At 46.0% G+C, this 12,930-nt stretch overlaps 1 long non-coding RNA gene across 1 annotated transcript; it reads right to left on the bottom strand.

Annotated features, from left to right (window-relative positions):
* Positions 1-7,194: 7,194 nt before the first annotated feature.
* On the bottom strand, positions 7,195-10,142 carry LOC119565245. Its single transcript, XR_005223878.2, has 2 exons — positions 9,550-10,142; positions 7,195-8,317 (listed from the first exon to the last, which is right to left on the bottom strand). It is a non-coding gene; the product is annotated as an uncharacterized LOC119565245 (long non-coding RNA).
* Between the last annotated feature and the right edge of the window lie 2,788 nt (positions 10,143-12,930).

Genomic DNA, 12,930 nt, shown 5'->3' with positions numbered 1-12,930 from the left:
GTCCCATAATTCTATCTCCAAAGACTGTCTCCGCAGTTCCCCTAGGACCAAAGTCTGCTCCACAGGGTCAGTACATTTACACAGGATCACCCTGAGAGCACCCTCTGAAACCAGGTGTCTGTTCACCCCCTTTGTCAGTTGTCCCCAAGATACTTTGGCATCAGCTCCTGCCAGGCTGCTAGATGAATGCCCCCTGCTCTGGGTGCTCAGGGCCATTTTGCTGCTCCAGCTGCTCCATCCCCTCTGTGGCAGGGCCTCCCCTCTGGCAGCTGGAAGGGGGTGCTTCGATGACGTGCTCCCAGAGGCTGGGGCAGCGGAACAGAAGGAGTGAGGTGGGAGGGGACAGAGTGAAAGGGATGGGAGGAGCCAAAGCAGCCAGAGCAATGGGGAGTGGGTGTGGGGAGGCTGTGCAGACAGCAAGAGAGAAGTGCAAGGGGCTTGGTGGGATGTGGGGAAGAGCAGGGAGCCAGCGCAGGGGCTGCAGGAGGGGCAAGGGAAGGTCTGGTGGGAGGGGGAGATGAGAGAACAAGGCTGCAGGAGAGAGCCAGCAGGCTGGGCACGGTGCAGAAAGTGGAGGCTTCGGGGAGCTTCAGGATGGAGTGAGAGAGGCAGGATGCAGAGCAGAGGAGTCCAAGGTGACCCCAAGCTCCTGGGCCTGAGGTCAGTGGAGGGAGGGGGATGGCAGAAGGGGCTGGGATGAGGAGCTTGCCCTTGAGATGGAGACTGGATGTTAGTTCATTCATTACCAGGGTTCTCACTTGGGGGCAACGTTTGCTGACTTTGCTACCCAGATTTCCTGTCCCTGCTGAGCTTTCCTCAGCCCCTGGTGTTGAGCCCCATGGCTCCTCCTGCTCTCATTGTCCCCAGTCTCTCTACGCTGGGCTCTGCCTCCCCTGGTTCTAACCCATCGCTAGTGCAATGGCAGGGGGACACACTGCACCAGTCCTACAGGAGCAAGTGACTCCCTTTGCTCCCTCTCTCCGTCAGGGAGTGGAGGAGTTCAGAGTCCTGGGCCAGCTGGTGGGGTGTCCCACTCTGTGCTGTGCTGAGCAGGAGCAGCAGATCTTCCGATGGGTTGTGGATGGACTTCACCACCTCTACTCCTTCATGCTGCAGCAAAAATGTAAGAGCACTGGAGACCCTTGTCCTTTCTAAATACACTGGCATGGGGTTTCCAAAGAGAGAAAACATATTAAAGGAACACTTCCGCCTTTACTGCATCCTTTTAAACAGTCTCCATCTAGTAATGAGTCTACACCATTGCTAGGATTTCTTTTGTTCCTAATACACTTAACCCCCCTTCCCCTTATTATCCGTAGTCCTGCAAGCCATGGAGTTTCCCCTAATGTCTTTAGTTTCCCTTATCCATATTCTACTCTTCATAACTTACGTAAGAATGGACATACTGAGTCAGACCAATGGTTCATCTAGCCCAGTATTGTGTCTTCTGATAGTGGCCAGTGTGCCTCATGCTCCAGAGGGAAAGAACTGAACAGGGAAATTTTGAATGATCCATCCCCTATCATCCAGTCCCAGCTTCTGTTAGTTGGAGGTTTAGGGACATGCAGAGTATGGGGTTGCAGGCCCTGATCATCTTGGTGATATAAAACTTGGTAGCTGTCAATTGTAAAAAAAATCTATTGAAAAGGGCTTTATGACTATCTGTGTTTCTGTTTGAAGGTCTCAGTGGCCCTTAAGTGAGCTAAAAGTTTTAAAGGAGCATCTTGGTTTGTTTTCAAGGAGCTGTATGTCTGTTAATAAAAAAGATAGTTTGTGAGAACCTAGCTCTTTTGTCTTTGTGTAAAAGAGACCCATTTACAGCAAAGAAACTGAAATGTAGTTGTAGAATCATGTGGTGGGGGGGGAACCCTAAAAATGTGTTTACAATTAAAAAAAAACCCCAGGGATGGTTCAGACATGTGTTTGAGTACAATAGAGCTGACCCATCCTGTTGAACTGAATGGTTTTAACCACACCCCCACTGAATAGCCAGGGTGACTGACATTACCCACGCTTGTTGCCAACAGGGGTAATCGTATTAGTAATAAGAAATTAAATTTGACGGGGATACACCCACAGTAAGGGAGGTGGGTGGGTGAGGATGGCGAGATTTAATATGAAAGGAAATAAAACCTCAGGAGTTGACAGACGCTATTAGACAGTTAAAAATATAACCCCAGGAGTTGGTAGAATTCTATTGGACAGTTTAAATGTAACCCAGCAGTTGGTAGAATTCTATTGGACAGTTTAAATATAACCCCCCAGTTGGTAGAACGCTATTGGACAGTTTAAATATAACCCCCCAGTTGGTAGAACGCTATTGGACAATTTAAATATAAACCAGGAGTTCATTGAATGCTATGGGTCACTCTTTCTAGCAACTTAAAGTCATTAAAATAATATATTTACAAAACTAAAAATGGGTCTAACCCAAAACTGAAATGTTTCAAGGGTTCACAAACCTCCACCATACTTTAGAACAAACATTTGCACTAAAGACAATCAAACATTTAAAAGCTCTGGGTATTTCTAGGGTGCTTACTATGGTTGTGTACACCCATTTTATTTCAAAAACAACCCCCAGACTTTAAGCATGAAAGAAACATGTTTAAAAAACAAACAAACAAACAAGCCCCAAGACATTCACTGATATCTGCAAGGGGCCCCACACTTGGGAATGGGTACAGTAACGTTAAGGATTGTTGTGTATGGTGATTTACTGCTTAATATGGTAAGAAGGCCCCAAAGAAAAATGTAATTTAACTGAAAGAAAAAAAAATTAGCCAAAAAGAACCCAGTTGTACAGACAACTGAATTCCCCCACCCCAGATCACAAAAGGGAATGTTAGGGGAGGGGGTCTAAAATGGTTTTTAAAAGTTGGCTTTTAAAAGCAGTTTGGTTTTTATTCTGAAAAAAAAAAATTTTTTTTTAAATGGGGTTGTTTGTCTTAAAAGAGTTGGCTTTAATGATTAAATTGTTAGTAATTCAGGGGTCTAAGCTAGACATAAGTGTGGGTGTTTAAAAGAGTATTTTGTTGCAAACTGTTGGTTTGGTGTTTTAAACTGCTGGGGTGCGTGTGTGTGTCTGTGAGTTTGTGCAAAACATAGGTGTGGTTTTAAAAAAAAATATATTGATGGGTTTTTTAAACGGAAGTTATAGGGCTGCAAACTATTGGTTTGGTGTGTTTCAAACTAACAGGTGTTTCTGGGAAAAATGTGTTTTAAAATGGATTTTAAAAGTTGGTTTTCAAGCAGTTTGGTTTTTATTTTGCAAAATGAGATGTGTTTTTAAAAATGTTTCTGGGGTTGTTATTTTTTTAAAGTGGTAGAAATAAACTCCAAAATCGGTGTTTGTTGTACAGCCTGAAATGGATTATTTTGTTTTAAAGCTATGACTTTTTAAAAAGAAAAACACCCTAATGAGTATTTTATTTTTCAAGTTTACAAGACCGTTTCATCATAATAATATTGTCTGCTCCACAGTATGATCAGAACACGAGAGATCCTCAGGCCAGAGGGTAAACAAGCTCAAAAGAAAAAAGGGAAGAGACAGCTGAAAAGGAAAATTCACCAGCCTCAACGGCTAATGGATGTATGAAGCCCAGTAAATATATTTCGCTTTTTGGTTTGGTTATTTGATGAGGTTGTATATTTTAAGTAAATACATAGGTGTGGGTGAGAAAGATGGTAAAATGTAAGCATCCTGGTCTGAAAGCCAAGCTGTTACCTGTCTCCTGTTTCAAGTTTTACTACGCTTTTTGGCCACTTGAAAAAGAGGGTTCACCCCGCCGAAGCTCCCAACTTCCCTGGGGGTGTAATATATTTTCTTTAACAGAGCCGTCTGCATAGACATGACATGACTGTTACTGTTACTAGGACCAAAGTCTGCTCCGCAAGGTCAGTGTATTTACACAGGATCGCCCTGAGAGCAGCCTCTGAACCCAGGTTTTTGCTCACCCCCTTTGTCAGTCACCCCCAGGATGCCTTGGCATCAGCTCCTGCCAGGCTGCCAGATGAACGCCCCCTGCTCTGGGTGCTCAGGGCCATTTAGCTGCTCCAGCTGCTCCATCCCCCCCGGGAGCTGGAGGGGGGCACTTGGACGATGTGCCCCCAGAGGCTGGGGCAGGAGATAGGCCTTGAGTTATATTGGCCCGTGGTGCTCCTGCTCCTTGAATATTCATGAGGGTGGGCCCGGCTCCACCAATGTTTGGGCTCCGTGCTCTGGGGGGCCCCGCGCCATGGCTTGGCAACATGGGGCCCTCTCACCTCGGGGGCGGCTCCCCCCCTCCCCCCCAGCTCCCCGCATGCTGTGGAGAGTCTGGGCCCAGGCAGGGCAGCTCCGCATGTTGCCTCCATCCCCGCCCAGCGCTGACCCTGCTCCCAGCCCATTGGCTGGGAACCATGGCCAATGGGAGCTGCGGGGGGGGCGGCGCCGGAGCTGCCTGGCCACGCCTCCACACCAGGGCGGAGGAGAGAGTTGCAGCAGAGAGAGCAGCAGGAGTCTGTCACTGTCAGACAGCGATGGGCACCCTGGGGCTGGCATTAAATGCAAAGTACAGAGGGGGCTTCCTGGGGGGACTATTGCAAGCCCCCACAGAGCAGACCCAGGCTGCAGCTGGCTCCGTCCGTCAATCCCCACGCCACACAGAGACCCACACAACCCTGTGCGCCCCCCCCCCCCCCCCCCGCAAAGACCCCCACCGGCCCCTGTGCACCCATCACCCCTCTGTGGACAACCCCCTCTTTGTGCCTCCAGAGACAGCTCCTCTCCCCACCATCCCGCTCCCTACAATCTCCCCCTTTGCCTCCCCCCTCCCTCCCAAGCCCATTGGCCGGGAGGCTCCCAACCTTTTGGCCACCATGGCTAATAGGAGCTGCACCTGACCCAGGGTGCCTGCTTGCAGATGCAGACCTGCCTGGCTGGGCCTCCGCAACTCGGGAGGGAGAGCCACAGCTGAGCAAGCCCTGGTCATCGTCATCACAGGCCCAGCAATTCTCTGGGTATTTAATTTCACTTAGGCAAGTAATTAAGGTCATTCATTCTTCTGGGCATTCCATTCTATTGTTCCCTCCTATGGTGATAGAGATCAGTGTTTCCATCCAAACAGGGATGCTTCAGACATGTGTTTGAGTACAATAGAGCTGACCCACCCTGTTGAACTGAATGGTTTTACCCACACCCCTGCGGAATAGCCAGGGTGACTGAGATTACCCACCCTTGTTGCCATCAGGGTTAATCGTATTAGTGATCAGAAATTAAATTTGACGGGGGTACACCCACAGTAAGGGAGGTGGGTGGATGAGGATGGTGAGATTTGATTAATATGAAATGAAATAAAACCTCAGGAGTTGGGAGACGCTATTGGACAGTTTAAATATGACCCCAGGAGTTGGTTGAAAGCTATGGGTCACTCTTTCTAGCAACTCAAAGTCATTAAAATAATATATTTACAAAAATAAACAAGGGTCTAACCCAAAACTGAAATGTTTCAAGGGTTCACAAACCTCCACCATACTTTAGAACAAACATTTGCGCTAAAGACAAACAAACATTTAAAAGCTCTGGGTATTTGTAGGGTGCTTACTATGGTTGTGATACACATATTTTATTTCATAAACAACCCCCAGACTTTAAGCATGAAAGAAACATGTTTAAAAAAACAAACAAGCCCCAAGACATTCATTGATATCTGCAAGGGGCCCCACACTTGGGAATGGGTACAGTAACATTAAGGATTGTTGTGTATGGTGATTTACTGTTTAATACTGTAAAGGCCCCAAAGAAAAATGTATTTTAACTAAAAAAAAAAAAAAAAAAAAAAAAAAAAATTAGCCAAAAGCAGCCCTGTTGTGCAGACAACTTAATTCCCTCACCCCAGATCACAAAAAGGGAATGTTAGAGGAGGGGGCCTAAAGTCCTTAAGTATCTATTAATTCAGAGTTGTGGTGACTGAATCAACCTGCTAACGACAGCCTTTTGAAGTCTGTTTGAAACAAAGAGTTAGGATGGTATAAAAACCTCAGTGCTCTTTCAACAGAAACGATCTTGAATTGAATTGTTGCTGGACTGCAAGAGGAGGTATGCTCCCTGTTTTTAACTCTGAAAATATATATTATATAATGTCACTTCTTGGCCCTGCTGTCCTTACTTAGTAATGGTACCTATCTTTATTGCAGTGTGATCTGTTGTCTTTGTGTAAAAGAGACCCATTTACAGTAAAAAAAAAAAAAAAAAAAAAAAAAAAAGCTGAAATGTATATTGTAAAATCATGTGGGGGGGAAACCCCCCTAAAAATCTGTTTACAATTAAAAAAAACCAGGGACAGTTCAGACATGTGTTTGAGTACAATACAGCTGACCCACCCTGTTGAACTGAATGAATATCCAGGGTGAAGTGAGATTACCCACCTTTGTTGCCATCAGGGTTAATCATATTAGTGATCAGTAATTACTTTTGATGGGGGACACCCACAGTAAAGGAGGTGGCTGGGTGAGGATGGTGAGCTCTGATTAATATGAAAGGAAATAAAACCTCAGGAGTTTGCAGCCACTATTGGACAGTTTAAGTATGACCCCAGGAGTTGGTTGAATGCTATTGGACAGTTTAAATATAAACCAGGAGTTGGTTGAACGATATGCGTCACTCTTTCTAGCAACTCAAAGTCATTAAAATAATATATTTACAAAACTAAAAATGGGTCTAACCCAAAACTGAAATGTTTTAAGGGTTCACAAACCTCCACCATACTTTAGGACAAGCATTTGCACTAAAGACAATCAAACATTTAAAAGCTCTGGGTATTTGTAGGGTGCTTACTATGGTTCTGGTACACCCATTTTATTTCAAAAACAACCCCCAGACTTTAAGCATGAAAGAAACATGTTTAAAAAACAAACAAGCCCCAATACATTCATTGATATCTGTAAGGGGCCCCACACTTGGGAATGGGTACAGTAACGTTAAGGATTGTTGTGTATGGTGATTTACTGCTTAATACTGTAAGAAGGCCCCAAAGAAAAATATATATTAACTTAAAAAAAAAAAAAAAAAGCCAAAAGCAGCCCTGTTGTGCAGACAACTTAATTCCCCCACCCCAGATCACAAAAGGGAATGTTAGGGGAGGGGGCCCTAAAATGGTTTTTAAAAGTTGTTTTTTAAAAGCAGTTTGGTTTTTATTCTGAAAAAAAAAAAAAAAAAATTAAAAAGGGGTTGTTTGTCTTCTTAAGAGTTGGCTTTAATGTTTAAATTGTTAGTGATTCAGGGGCCTAAGCTAGATATAAGTGTGGGTGTTTAAAAAAGTATTTTGTTGCAAACTGTTGGTTTGGTGTTTTAAACTGCTAGTGTGTGTGTGTGTGTGTGTGTGTGTGTGTGTGTGTGTAAAACATAGGTGTGGTTTTTTTCAAAAAGTATATGGCTGCAAACTATTTGGTTTGGTGCGTTTTCAAACTAAAATGGATTTTAAAAGTTGGTTTTAAAGCAGTTTGGTTTTTATTATTTTCTATAAAATTCATTTATTGTCCTAGCAGAAATATTCATCCTCCACATTTATTGCTAATGGGGAATTCTTTTCACTCTTTGTTTAATTTCAGGTGTGAATTATGAGGGAGAATTTCTCATTTATCTCCTTGGATTCAATGAAGGTTACAAATCTGAATTAGGTTTAGGAACAACCTTGTTGCTCATCTCAGAATGTTCTCTTGCTGGTGTCTCACTTTTACCACATGCCTGATAGAACATTCAGTGTAACCCCCCCCCACCGTCAAACAGCCTGCTATACCCAGAGGTGGCCCGCCCTTGTCTCTTTCTTTTGTATCTCAGCCCCTCCCTGTGATGAACCCTGGAAACTGCACAATTCATCTGGCAAGAAAAACTTCCACTATGGGGAAGACTTTCAGAAAGGATTTAATATGAAAAAGGCAAAATTCAAGATGAAGAAATTATAGGCATAAAAAAGCAGGAAAATTCAACCCCCCTTCAAATGGTGGAAAATTACACAAAGAAAGTTTATGAACCTTTTCCAACTCCCACTAGTATTTCCTGCAACTTCACACAAATCTTATAAAAACACCTGCTTTGTCTGTCTACCAGGCAGGGACTGTCTCTAGGCATCATAGTGGAGGGAGCAGTTCTGAGAGAAAAAGGCAAAGCATTTATATCATCACAAGGTTATTTTTTTCCCAATCAATTGTTCTGATATTGATCCCCCAGAGTCACCATGTTCCACATCATCATAACCTGTGTCTCCAGGAAGTGGGAATGGGGTTTCTCTGTCCATCCCAGAGACAACTTCACTCCTTAGCCAGTGCAGACTCCCACCTGAAAATACCAAGGGAGACAGTCAGTGGATCCACTCTATGGTGATTGGCAGCAGCAGAGCAAGGCGACGTTTACAGCCTTGGTTCTCAAACTTATTTGATCACCCCCCTTCGTGTCCATTATAGTTGATGCCCCCCACCCCCACCACACAAGTACATACACCGATTTAAAAAAAATCAACATGCAACTCTCACTAAATATGAAAAGCAGTCGGGCATGGAGTCACAAAGAGCAATTTAAGTACATAGCTCTCCAGCCGCCGAGCTCTGAAGGCAGCACTACCGCCAGCAGCAGCGGAGAAGTAAGAGTGGCAACACCATACGCTGCCATCCTTACTTCTGCGCTGCTGCTGGGGGCCGCGCTGCCTTCAAAGCTGGGTGACCGGAAAGGAGCCGCTGCTCTCTGCTCTGGCTTCTCATGCCGTCCCAGAATATATTTTGTGCACCACAGCTGAGAATCTCTGCTCTACAGTAATGGTTAGGAATTGTTCCCCCTTCAGTCTTCTGGCGGGTCTATGACAAGTTCTAATCCATCATCTCTGTAAATAGTCTGGAAATTAAAACCTTTGGTTTCCAGACCAGCTAACACTGCCAAGTGAGAACTCTTTTTACCTGTTACTTCCTGTAGAAAACCCAACCACTTATCAGCCAGGAGCGCGTAGTTAACAAGATCATAACTCGCTCTGCCCTAACAATGAACAGAAGAACATTCTTCTTATCAAGTACTAAGCAATGCACATTTCATCACCACTGCACCTCTTCTGGGGTGGCCGATGGTCTCCCTGCTCATGGAAAAATCGGGAGGGGAGGGGAGATTTTTGCCAAGGACAATAGGCAAAGCCCAACTTTTACAGGAGGTGTCATGGGCTCTTTAACATTTGCGTAGCAGTAACAGGACTTTGGTTCATAGGATTCCGCCCAAAAGATTCACGAGCAGTGAACTGGTGGGAATCCAGCACATCCAGGGCGTGGCAGCCACACAAGGATTGGAACCTAGAGGCAGAAGGATCCTAGGTATCTTGCTGGTTTGACCACGAAGTACCACCCAGCAGGGACCCTGCTGTTCCTCCCCCCATGGCAGGCACTGAAACCTCTGCATTCAGGGAATGGAGAGAGGAGAGATTTTCTCACAGGCATTGATTTGTCCAGAGCTGTTCCCTTGCTGTGTACCCCACATTTCCAGCCCTCCCACTCTGCAGAAACAGTGCGAAGTGTAAGTAGTTCTCCACTCACCTGTCTATGAATCCCTGTGTCTGTCACTCGCCCCAGTGCCTTGCTCATCATTCTGCCCTGAAGCAGGGTCACCTTCAGGGACAGACACTTCTCTGGCATCATCATAACCATCCCCTGGGAAATCTCCAGGCAGTGCAGGGGCATCTGACGTGAAGATGTGAAGTAATTAAGAGAATAGTCACAGTGGAGATAGAGTTAAACTACAAGCTGCAGATGCACTAGCCTCACTGGTCCCTGGGGATCTCTCAGGGCAGTGAGAGGAGCCCTCTCTGGAACCCTCCGACAGGGCATTTCACATATCACATTGATTTGATACATTTCAATAGCCAGTTGAGAGATCCTAGAGCTCCCAGATGAGGAGGGGGAGTTCTAGAAAGAGGTGACTGGGATCTAGCCTAGAGGGATTGCTCCACAAAGGCATTTTGTTACAATAGTTATGTGTTCTCCTGATAAAGTTTACCCCATAAACTGCCATCAGTCTCCAATGTACTGACACCACTGGGAGCTGAGCCAGCTAATAAGGGTAGGACATGGGCCTTTGCGTGTAAAATCTGCATGTCCCACCCATCCCCCTGTCACAGTCAGGGCTGGCCTTACCATGAGGCCAACTGAGGCAGCCACCTCAGGTGCCAGACTGTGGAGGGGGTGCCACTAGGACCCAGAGTGTAGAAAATTGTGTCTGCTGCTGGTGCATATGTATTCTCTCTGCTCTAGATGCACAGAGGTGGTGGAGTGCTGTGCTGGAGGAAGGAGGGCACAAGAGACATAACAGGCAGGCAGGAGAAAAGGGGAGAGGGAACAGCAGGAGCTGCAGGGAGAGAGAGAAGGAGGAGCCTCTTATGTACCTCTCGCGCACCCCCAGGAGCCTGGACTGATTAACACTAGCTTCTCAGGGAGCTTCCTGTTTCTTGCTGCTTCCCAGAACACACTTGAGGAGAACAGGCAGTCAACTGAAGCAGTAGGAGCCAGTTAGGCCCTTAAGACGCTGATATCTTCCCTCACTCAGGCCCTGCTACCAGCCTGCTTATTTGTCCCCTTCAATTGAGTGTTGAGAGCCACTATAGCTGGCACAGAACAGCAATCAGTGAAAGAAGAAAACGCCCCTCTGGGGCAGCATTCAGAAAAAGAAAGAAAGCAAAGGAAGCTTTTCTATCTAAGCCGGAAGGAGCTCTCCTGAGATACATAGACACAAATGTTCAGGGTGAGCCTTCCGGCCCAGTGAGGAAGTGAGTGGTGAGGAGATGCCTGATCTTCCAGTTAGTCAGAGTGCAGGTGACCTGGCAGCTACGGCAGCACCCATATCTCCATCTCAGATGGATGTAACCATGCACATTCCTGAAGAAAAGTGTAGATCAGAGAAGATTGTGGTGGAGGCACAAGAAACAGCAGCTGCTGAGTTTAGTTCCTTAAGTCTAGATGATCCAGGTCTGTGGACCCACTTGAGCAGTAGCCTGAGGGACTTCCTTGTACTGCATGGGCCACAACAAGTGAAAAACTTCATGTTCCCCAAAGACAATGAAAACAGAAGTTTCCATCCAACACATTGCTAGCATGAAATCCCCAATGGTGACAAAGTGGAGAGGCCATGGCTTATGTACTCAAAAACCCAGAATGCTGCATACTATTTTTGTTGCAAACGCTTCCAGTCTAATGTTCCAGCCACACTGGGTTCTACAGGAACAAAGGACTGGAAAAATCTGGCTAGAAATCTGGCATGCCATGAGAAGGCAGCAAATCACCAGAGAGCATTCCACAGGTGGAAAGAGCTTGAGATGAGACTAAGGTTAAAGGCCACCATAGATGATCAGGATCAAGAGAAGATTGCATCAGAGTCTCTTTACTGGCAAAATGTTCTGAAAAGGCTCATTGCCATTGTGAGAATGCTTGCTACCCAAAACCTAGCACTGCGTGGTACTTCAGATCAGCTGTATGTGCCAAACAATGGAAACTTCCTTAAAATTGTGGAGCTGATGGCTGAGTTTGATGCTGTACTCCAGGAGCATCAAAGAAGAGTCACCACCCAAGAAATGTACGAACACCACTACCTTGGAATAACAATTCAAAATGAGATCATACAGTTACTGGCAACAAAAGTCAAACAGAAGATTGTGGCAGATCTGAAGTCAGCAAGATATGACTCTGTTATTCTGGACTGCACACCTGACATCAGCCATACGGAACAAATGACTTTAATGGTGAGTTTTGTAACAACAATAGAACCTACTGAAAATGTCCCTGCAATGGTGACTGTCAGAGAGCATTTTCTAGAATTTATTGACAGTGATGATACTACAGGAGCTGGTATGACAAATGTGCTTCTTAAAAAGCTGGAAGATAGGGGAATTGAGATAGTCCTGACCTCTCTTGTCAGCTACGATAATGGTTCCAACATGAGAGGAAAGAACAGAGGAGTGCAGGAACCGCCCCCACCAGCACTTACCAGCGGCGTGACTGGGAGCCGGTGGCTTGGAGTGGGCTGGGGCCGGGTCGCTCCTCTTACCTCTGCCCGGTGAGTGCAGGGTGCACCCGACCCCTGCTTCAGTCCTCAGAGGAAGGGGTGAAGTAGGGGCGGGGCTGGGGCAAAGTAGGGGCAGGAAGAGGCAGGGTGGGGGCTGGGTGTGGGATTTGGGGAAGGGGTGGAATGGGGGCGGGGCTGGGGTGGAGCAGGGGCGGGGAAAGCCATGGGGAAGAGGTAGAGCAGGGGCTGGAGCAGCATGCAGCTGCATAGGGCTCCATGTCCTATGCAGCTGCGTACTTTGCCTATGGGTAAGGACGGCCCTGAGTCAGAGATATATTAACTTTTGCAAGAACCAATCATTTCAGGGGAGAGCTGGTAAAATACTTTTCTAATGAAAAAAATTCATCAAAACTTCTGGTTTGAAGAAAGCAAATTTGGAAGAAATTTCCTTTTGGTGAAAAAATGTCAAATACAAAAATATTGGTGTCGTTTCTTTAAATTCCTCTTTTCAAATGTTTGATTATTTTTTTAATTTCACACTTTTTTTCTCTCTGTTTCTTTTGTTTGCTGACCAAATTTTGTCCTATCTTGCCAGGTTTTCCATGCTTTCTGAGTGTGCCCACATGTACTGGGAGAATGTATGATTGGCTCAGCTGACCTGCATGTCCCACAGGGTGAACAGTTGCTCTGTCTATGATGAGCATTGATGCTAGGCCGAAACACAGTACAAGACTGACCGTCTGCTTCTGGGGTTCCCTATGGAGCTGCAGCTGCCTCCCCTGACATCTTTGGGTGGAGGAAAATGATTTGGGGCTGGTGATTGTCTCACTGACCATTGCAATTTGCAGCTGCTTGGCTGGGATTTCCATTACATAGGGGTCCTGTGCAGGCCTTGTACACTGTGGAACTGGTCACCTGCTGGC

The sequence above is a fragment of the Chelonia mydas genome, chromosome 1, assembly GCF_015237465.2.
Source record: "Chelonia mydas isolate rCheMyd1 chromosome 1, rCheMyd1.pri.v2, whole genome shotgun sequence".
In the NCBI taxonomy this organism is placed as follows: domain Eukaryota; kingdom Metazoa; phylum Chordata; order Testudines; family Cheloniidae; genus Chelonia; species Chelonia mydas.
The sequence above is the reverse complement of the archived record's forward strand: the minus strand, read 5'-3'. Positions and strand labels throughout refer to the sequence as shown.